Consider the following 9,503-nt stretch of genomic DNA (forward strand, 5'->3'; position numbering starts at 1 on the left):
CTACATGTAGTTACTGCACCATTCTAATGGACTTCACCTTGGTATGACATTTAATCATAAACAAGAATGAAAAGTAACTACATTTACTAAACTACGTAAATGTTATTATGCATCCAAAATGTTTTATTTGTAAAAATGGTAAAAAATGATAAACATTGTAAACTACTGTTCTGCACCCTCATAAGCAACCTGAAAACACATTTTATTGGTCTTTTAGTCTGATTTGAATTCCTGGAATAAAAATAATGAATGTTGTATATTATTGTAATGTATTGAGATGCACCTGGTCGCTATATTATAATACAAATAAAAATATACAATAAAATTACAAATAAATAAATACAAACAAATAACAGTGTAAAAAAGACAAAAGAATAAAATCACTTATGTATGAAATATTAATATTTTGTATAGAATAATATATGCATTTAACATACAAACCCATTAATTGAGCAAAAAAAAAGGAAATTAGTTGTTCATACTACAAAAACACAGATTTTCAGATTGTGGACATGCAGTTAATTTCTATGAATGTGTATATTTATTGATTTATTTTATGAAGTACACTTTTGCATAATGTAATCATATTATGATGAATAAAAAATTAAAAAGGGGTTTCCCAGAGGTCGGCAATCGACTGACCTTCCGTCCTTCAATCCTGTGTTGACATTCGCTGTCCGCACCGCTAGATGAAAATACAGAGCTTAATTAGAAATCATAATGGAGAAGTCTGACTGCAACAATTTCACTTTCTGTGACCCACTAGAGATGACAAAATATGACAAAAAATAGTCCCTTTTGGCACAACATTAACAATATTTATATTACATAACAAAAAAGTGAAAAATTGTGGGCTTTATCTTGGATGAAATGCTTCTGCGAGTACAGTACAAAAAGTATACAGTGTAAAAGTATACAAAGTTTGCAGGTGCTTGCCTCAAATCCATTACTGTCATCGCCAGTCCATTATAGTTATTAATAATATATTAATCAATAAGTCATCGCTTTTTTGTGTTTGGATCCAGACAATTTTTAAGCAAACCTTTTTGTATTTTTGCCTAATTCAACAATTTTCAAGCATTGAAATGACTGAATGAGGTCAAATCCAAATACGGGGCAGATGTAATGATATGTAGTATTCCACAATAGCCACTAGATGTCAGTAATGTTATATTACTGACAACATCTACACTGCAGGAAGAAATGTACGGAACAGGAAGTAAATAACAAGGAACTCTAAACATTATGTCGTAAATGGCTTATTTTCTCTTATTATCTCAACTATTATTACTATGTCTACTTCTATATATAAATAAATAATTAATTTACCATAATAAATGAGGGATTACTGGATATCTACAATATATTAGTATATACTTCAGACACCAATGGTCACGCACGACAGGAAGCTGAGTAGCTAGCGGCCTGCCACAAATACATTTGGCCTGCCACAGATAAATTTGGGTACCTGTTACCTGTTACAGAGTTCATTTGTAGTTCTATGCACATTTGTTTTGCTTTTCATGCTTTTTGCTCACTTTTTGTCTTCCACTTGTCACTAAAAATGACATGCACATGCAAATTATGCATATATATATATATATATATATAAATAATAAAATAAATATAATATATTTATGTATATAATATATATATAATATATATATTTATAAAATTCATATATATAAAATATATAATATACATTTACTATATATATATTATTTTATTTATATATAAAATATATAATATATATATATAGTAAATATATATATTGTATTATATTTTTTAAATATTTTATATATATAAATTTACATATGTATAAATTTATTTATTATATAAATTATTTATATATAATATTTTTAAATACATATATATTATATATATCTATAAATATATTATATATTTTATATATTTTATTCTTTTTATTTTTATATATTTTATTATATACATATTATATTTATAATATATATATATTAAATACTAAATCATGCTGTTTTGTGGTTGCCTAGTATTAGTTTAAAAAAATAAAGTCAGCATTTCCAAGCATAAAAATGGCTAAATGAACAAAAACACAACAATAACACATTCAGAAAATGCATTAAAGGAGGATATGATATGTAGTATTCTACACTGGCCACTAGGTGTCAGTAATGTTCTTGTAACGTTGGGTGAGACACACAAGCACCAGACTTGATCAGTGGAACAAGCAAGGAATTTTAGGTTTGAATCAACTCACAACAGGCACAATAATCCCGAACACGGTCTATCGCTTTCGCACTCAACTCTGAACTCATGATGTCACTTCCTGGCCAACTCCCCACTCACCTCCCTGAGCTCTGGAACCTATTTACGGTAATACACACCAGCATGGGTCTTATGTATTTATGTCTTAAATGGCTTATTTTGTTTTATATTGAGTAACACAAGTATAAAAAGGTGACTGTAGGGTTGTTATTTCATGTCTAGAGTGCTCTAATAATGTTAAAAACTGTATTTAGAAGGTGGTAAACAGTTTCTAGTCGAACTAGGTAAATATTTCATTCATAAATTATGACTCCTACTCAAAAAAAATAAAAAGGTGACTGTAGGGGTGTTATTTCATGTCTACAGTGCTCTAATAATGTTAAAAACTGTATTTAGAAGGTGGTAAACAGTCTCTAGTCGAACTAGGTAAATATTTCATTTATAAATTACGACTCCTACTTGGAAAAAAAAAATAAAGAGGTGACTGTAGGGGTGTTATTTCATGTCTACAGTGCTCTAATAATCTTAAAAACTGTATTTAGAAGGTGGTAAACAGTCTCTAGTCGAACTAGGTAAATATTTCATTCATAAATTACGACTCCTACTTAAAAAAAAATAAAAAGGTGACTGTAGGGGTGTTATTTCATGTCTACAGTGCTCTAATAATGTTAAAAACTGCATTTAGAAGGTGGCAAACAGTCTCTAGTTGAACTAGGTAAATATTTCATTTATATAAATTTATATTTATTTATATTAATTACGACTCCTACTTAAAAAAATAAAAAGGTGACTGTAGGGGTGTTATTTTATGTCTACAGTGCTCTAATAATGTTCAAAACTGTATTTAGAAAGTGGTAAACAGTCTCTAGTCAAACCAGGTAAATATTTCATTTATATAAGTTTATATTTAGTCATATAAATTACGACTTCTACTTGAAAAAAAATAAAAAAGTGACTGTAGGGGTGTTATTTCATGTATAGAGTGCTCTAATAATGTTAAAAACTGCATTTAGAAGGTGGTAAACAGTCTCTAGTCAAACTAGGTAAATATTTCATTCATAAATTATGACTCCTACTCAAAAAGAAAATAAGAAAGGTGACTGTAGGGGTGTTATTGCATGTCTAGAGTGCTCTAATAATGTTAAAAACTGTATTTAGAAGGTGGTAAATAGTCTCTAGTCGAACTAGGTAAATATTTCATTTATATAAATTTATATTTATTCATATAAATTACGACTTATAGTTAAAAAATATATAAAGGTGACTGTAGGGGTGTTATTTCATGTCTAGAGTGCTCTAATAATGTTAAAAACTGTATTTAGAAAGTGGTAAACAGTCTCTAGTCAAACCAGGTAAATATTTCATTTATATAAGTTTATATTTATTCATATAAATTACGACTTCTACTTTAAAAAATAATAAAAAGGTGACTATAGGGGTGTTATTTCATGTCTAGAGTGCTTTAATATTGTTAAAAATTGCATTTAGAAGGTGGTAAACAGTCTCTAGGTAAATATTTCATTTATATAAATTTATATTTATTTATATAAATTATGGCGGCACGGTGGTCTAGTGGTTAGTGCGCAGACCTCACAGCGAGGAGACCAGGGTTCAATTCCACTTGAAACTTGAAAACTGACCTTAACTGAGGCAAGTGAGGCCCGCAGTTTTTTGGATGTTGTTGCGGGGTCTTTTGTGACCTCTTGGATGAGTCGTGGCTGAACTAATGGCTTTCACTGTGGTTTGCTAGAGTCCCAAAGTTTCATAAACGGCTTTGTAACCTTTTTCCCTGCTCATTGATCCCAATTAATCTCAGTTAAGTTATTTTTTCACAGTGGGACAATCACTTTTTTTTCACGCAGGGGCCATGTCGGGTTTGGATTTTCTTCTCCTTTAATAATAAAAAGTTTCATTTATAAATTGCTTTCTATGTTCAGTTGTGTTGTCGTTGACTAATATTCCAATTTTTATTACGATCTGAAACATTGAAGTGTGACAAATATACAAAAACACGAGAAATCAGCAAAAAAAAGCAAACCTTTTTTCCCATCTTAACAAAATGCTGACAACTTTTTCTTTAGCTCCATTTTGTGTTATTGTGCAGTCATGGTCAAAACAAAAGCAGACTTTTGGGGAGAAATACTTCAGGAAATAACCAAACAGGAAGGTGGTATTGATCTTGTCTTTGGCAACAATCATGCCTTCAATGAAAGTAAAAGTGACTTTAAATGTTCATTTGTCATTTATATGCAATTAGAATAGTTTTCTGCATTTTATAAACATGTTTTGTCTTAAACTTCCTCTTGTGTTAGCTTTCTGGTATCAACGCTTATGTTTTGACCCATGTATTAAATCAGCTATAAAATACACTAAAAACAATAAGTTACCATCAAATTTGCTTCTCATGTCTTGGTTACCTTCTTAGGCTTCCTCATCCATGAAAATGTTGCTTTTAATACTTTTGGTGTGGGCATGGAGGCCTTTTTTTGTCACTATACCCCTCCATTTCTATTTACAAAAATGAACCTCAAAAGAATCATATTCATAAATTGAAGGTTCTTTTGTTACCTGGCTATTACTGAGGGCTATAGAACATATCTCTTAAATTAATTAGTTTTATTTATTTTCTCATTTTAGTATGAATCAGTAAAAAAACATCTATGGTGTTGGGGTGAATTTTGACCCATATATATTAATTAATGTCGGGCTGCACGGCGGTCGAGTGGTTAGCACGCAGACCTCACAGCAAGGAGACAAGGATTCAATCCCACCCTCAGCCATCTCTGTGTGGAGTTTGCATGTTCTTCCCGTGAGTTTTCTCTGGGTATTCCGGTTTCCTCCCACATTCCAAAAACATGCTAGGTTAATTAGCGACTCCAAATTGTCCATAGGTATGAATGTGAGTGTGAATGGTTGTTTGTCTATATGTGCCCTGTGATTGGCTGGCCACCAGTTCAGGGTGTACCCCGCCTCTGGCCCGAAGACTGCTGGGATAGGCTCCAGCACCCCCGTGACCCTTGTGAGGGAAAGCGGTAGAAAATGAATGAATGAATATATTAATGTCAAGAAAAGGTAGAAAAAAAAATTATTGTTTTTAGCAACAAAATGACAAATTGTCATTGTGTTGGCTAATTGGACACTTATGATTTCAGTTGTGGCTCAAAATATTGCTTTATAGTCATATTACTATAACCGAGTCCAAACTGACCCTAACAATACAATGGTCATAATTTCAACCGGACCATTTTAAAATTTAGTACAAAAAATTTTTTTGGGTTTAATTTTTATTGAAATAGAGTTTCCTGACAAAGTCAAAAAGCCTTGATGCAATAAACAAATGTTATGTGATTTTTTTTATGCATTAAAATGTAAAACGAGTTTTGACTTTCTGGAACTAATTAGATTTATTTCTTACCGTAACTGATCTGGTTAGATGTTTTGGTTAGAGTCGCACCTTCTGCAACGGATCACCGATGCTAACCAAGGTTCCATTGTATATTAGGTACTGTATAATAGCTGGATCCTGTAAAGAAACCGGATCCAAATCCAAAGAAAATCCCGAACCAAATTGAATTCAAAGTTGGAAGTTGAACCACAAACCCTTCATAGGTCAGGTCCAGGAATCCCAGGAGATGGATGGACCGGTGCGGACACAGGTGGCTGGAGAAAAAGGAAGATGGAGGGGAAAGAGACAAAGAGACAGACAAATATTCACTACTGTTCAAACTTTGCTGTTCTATCTGAGCTTTATTGGAAAAACGTCCAGAGTGAGTCCAGCACTGAAATTAGATATTGATCCTTCTACGCCCTCCCCGACCTCCCTCCTTTCTCCGCCTATACTTTCCAGAACATACACCTCCCTTTCTGAGGATTCCTTCTATTTCATTTAGACCCTATTGCTGTGTCACTCTTGGGAATTCTTCTTTATTGGGATTTTTGTTCCTAAATACACCTTTGGTTCCATTATGTACATCATTCAGGACACGAGGAGAGCTTCAAGGAAATAATAATAATAAACCATACAGAAAATGGATGGATTGCATGGATATTATTTATTTAAATGTAAAATCAGCATCTGGGACAGCGTACCATGACCCACAATGTCAGCTGGTCTTGTTGCTGTCTATTGACAGAACATATTGTATATTAACATGCTTGGATTGACTTGCGGTGTACCACAGGTGTCAATACCGGAACCAGAGTTTTTTTCATTCATCCATCTTTATCATGATTTTTTATCATGATCTTTATCATAAAAATAAATCATAATCAGCACAAAAATGTGGTTTATATATATCTAATATTTATATCTAAAATCTACAATATAAGCTAAAGTGGCTATATTTTGATGGCCAAACTGGTAATTCATTCATTCAATTTCTACCGCTTATCCTCACCAGGGTTGCAGGGGGTGCTGGAGCCTATCCCAGCTGTCTTCGGACGAGAGTACACCCTGGACTGGTGGCCAGCCAATCACAGGGCACATATAGACAAACAACCATTCACACTCACATTCATACCTATGGACAATTTGGAGTCGCTAATTAACCTAGCATGTTTTTGGAATGTGGGAGGAAACCCGGAGAAAACCCACGCATGCAAACTCCAATAGCAAATAGCATTTATTGACTCTGGATCAGACCATTGTTTCCAATCCAATCCACTTTATTTATATAGTGTTTATATAATATAATATATTTTATAAACACTTATTAAAACTTCTAATCACTCACCTGCGCCTTAACTCCGCATCTGGGGTCCAAACTAACGCCACCGTGACATTGTTATGCCTAAAATAATATCTTTGATAAGTTTCATTGGATAGCTTCACGCCGGATGAGTGGTTAGCACGCAAGTCACACAGCTAGGATACCCAAGTTCGATTCCACGCTCTGCCATCTCTGTGTGGAGTTTGCATGTTCATACGTGGGTTTTCCTTCCTAATATTTCAAGTCTATGAAACTAAAATGACATCAATTTTCCTCATCACATTTTGAGTTTTATCCTCACAAAATTGCAACCATTTTAGTGAGAATATGATTTATTTTCTCGGAATATTTTGACTATTTTTTTTCCATTTCTGATGTTGTTATTTTTTAAATATTACAACTATTTTGTAATATATTGTAATATATTTATTTATTTTAATATATCCATTTTTTATTATAAGTTGTTGAATAAATACATTTTGGAATAAATTATTATTAATTAAATTAATTAAAGGTATCTGTATTATAAATGTATTATTATTATAAATAATAATAATAATAATAAGGGGCAGCACGACGGTCGAGTGGTTAGCGCGCAGACCTCACAGCTAGGAGACCAGGGTTCAATTCCACCCTCGGCCATCTCTGTGTGGAGTTGCATGTCCTCCCCGTGCATGCGTGGGTTTTCTTCGGGTACTCCGGTTTCCTCCAACATTCCAAAAACATGCTAGGTTAATTAGCGACTCCAAATTGTCCATAGGTATGAATGTGAGTGTGAATGGTTGTTTGTCTATATGTGCCCTGTGATTGGCTGGCCACCAGTCCAGGGTGTAGCACACCTCTCGCCCAAAGACAGCTGGGATAGGCTCCAGCACCCTTGCGACCCTCCGATAAGCGGTAGAAAATGAATGAATGGCAACTCTACCATAAACACCTGAGCGATGCCCCCCAAATGTGAGAATCCATTGTGTGTTGCATAGGGGATGCGTGTGTAAGGTACATAAAATATAAGGTAACATCGTTTTAAAAAACTGTTTAAATGCATAAATATGTTTAGAGCATTTAAGAGTAGTAATAGTTCATGTCATACATATAAAATTCAGTTGTAAAAGAAAAAAAGACACCCTACTATTTTTTTATATGTTTGTGTCTAAAATAACCAAATCTCCATTGTTGGCGTTTTGGTGTAATACCGTAAGGTCCACTAGGGTGTGCTAGCAGCGATGGTGGTATAGAGTAGGTGACAAAACGACAGAGGAAGAATAAATCCTGAGGGTGAATATACGTCAAGTCATCGTGGATTGTTTTCCTTATTCTGTACTACAGGTTTGTACAAAGTAGAGATAATTTATATTTTAACGGCTGTAAAGAGTTTAGAAAGTTGCTAGAGTAAACAGCTGACTGCTAAATGTTTGTTACAAAATGTGTTGTAGAGCATTTGAACATTAGCGAAATGGCTAATGCTAGCCAGTTTTAATGTACACTTAATAGCATGAAGCAGGCTAATTGAAAAATGTGAAATGTGTCTGGACACAAATTGATAATTGTTGATGTAATCGTCTTAATATATCTGAAGTGTTGTTATTTTTCAGAGGAAAAATAAAAATTTCCCCACTGAGGGACGAATAAAGGCATATCTTAATCTTAAATCCTGAGGGTGAATATACGTCAAGTCATCGTGGATTGTCTTCCTTATTCTGTACCACAGGATTTTCAAGGCATACATTTCTGATTCAGAGTCCAACCCCGTTACTGCCTCTCCATCATGCAGCATCTGTAGGACCATTTCAGCTGCGTATCTAACAGCCAAGGTATGGATGAGGAAACAAAATAATGGCCAACACTACATATAGTAATGTTAGCCAGCTAGTGTCAGCTAGTTATAAAGTAGGCTAATTTGTTGATAATACTAACAGTCATGAAAGACACGTACACAACATTATATGAAGATAATACTTGTTGTATTAGCACTTTATGTGCTTCCTGAGGGGTGACACTTCTGATATAGTCTGTGTGGTCTACAGTTAATTTATTCCCGACAGCCAAAGTTGATAAGAATCAAAGGTTCCTATTGGATTCCATAGAAAATGCATGCATTAGTATGCATTAGTAACACAAAAAAAAACTTTCTTAAAATTAAAAATTCTTAAAATGTATGAAAGATAAGTTAAAAATGTGAACGGCATGATATCAAAAACATGTTTTTTTTCGCAATACCTGGAATATGAAATGATGACAATTTTTCATTACAAAGATATTTCAGGAAAACAACCAGACTGGGTCATTTTTGACCCACTTATGGAAGGTTGGAATAGTAACACAAAAACAAAAAATTCTTAAAATGTATAAAAGATAAGTTAAAAATGTGAACGGCATGATATCAAAAACATGTTTTTTGAGGAATACCTGGAATATGAAAAATTTGTAATTACGAAGATATTTCAAGAAAACAACCTGACCGGGTCATTTTTTACCCACTTATCAAAGGTTGGAATAGTAACACAAAAACAAAAATTTCTTAAAATGTATAAAAGGTAAGTTAAAAATGTG

Source organism: Doryrhamphus excisus, linkage group LG19 (genome assembly GCF_037039965.1).
Source record: "Doryrhamphus excisus strain RoL-2023G ecotype Guam linkage group LG19, RoL_Dexc_Guam_v1.1, whole genome shotgun sequence".
Lineage (NCBI taxonomy): Eukaryota > Metazoa > Chordata > Actinopteri > Syngnathiformes > Syngnathidae > Doryrhamphus > Doryrhamphus excisus.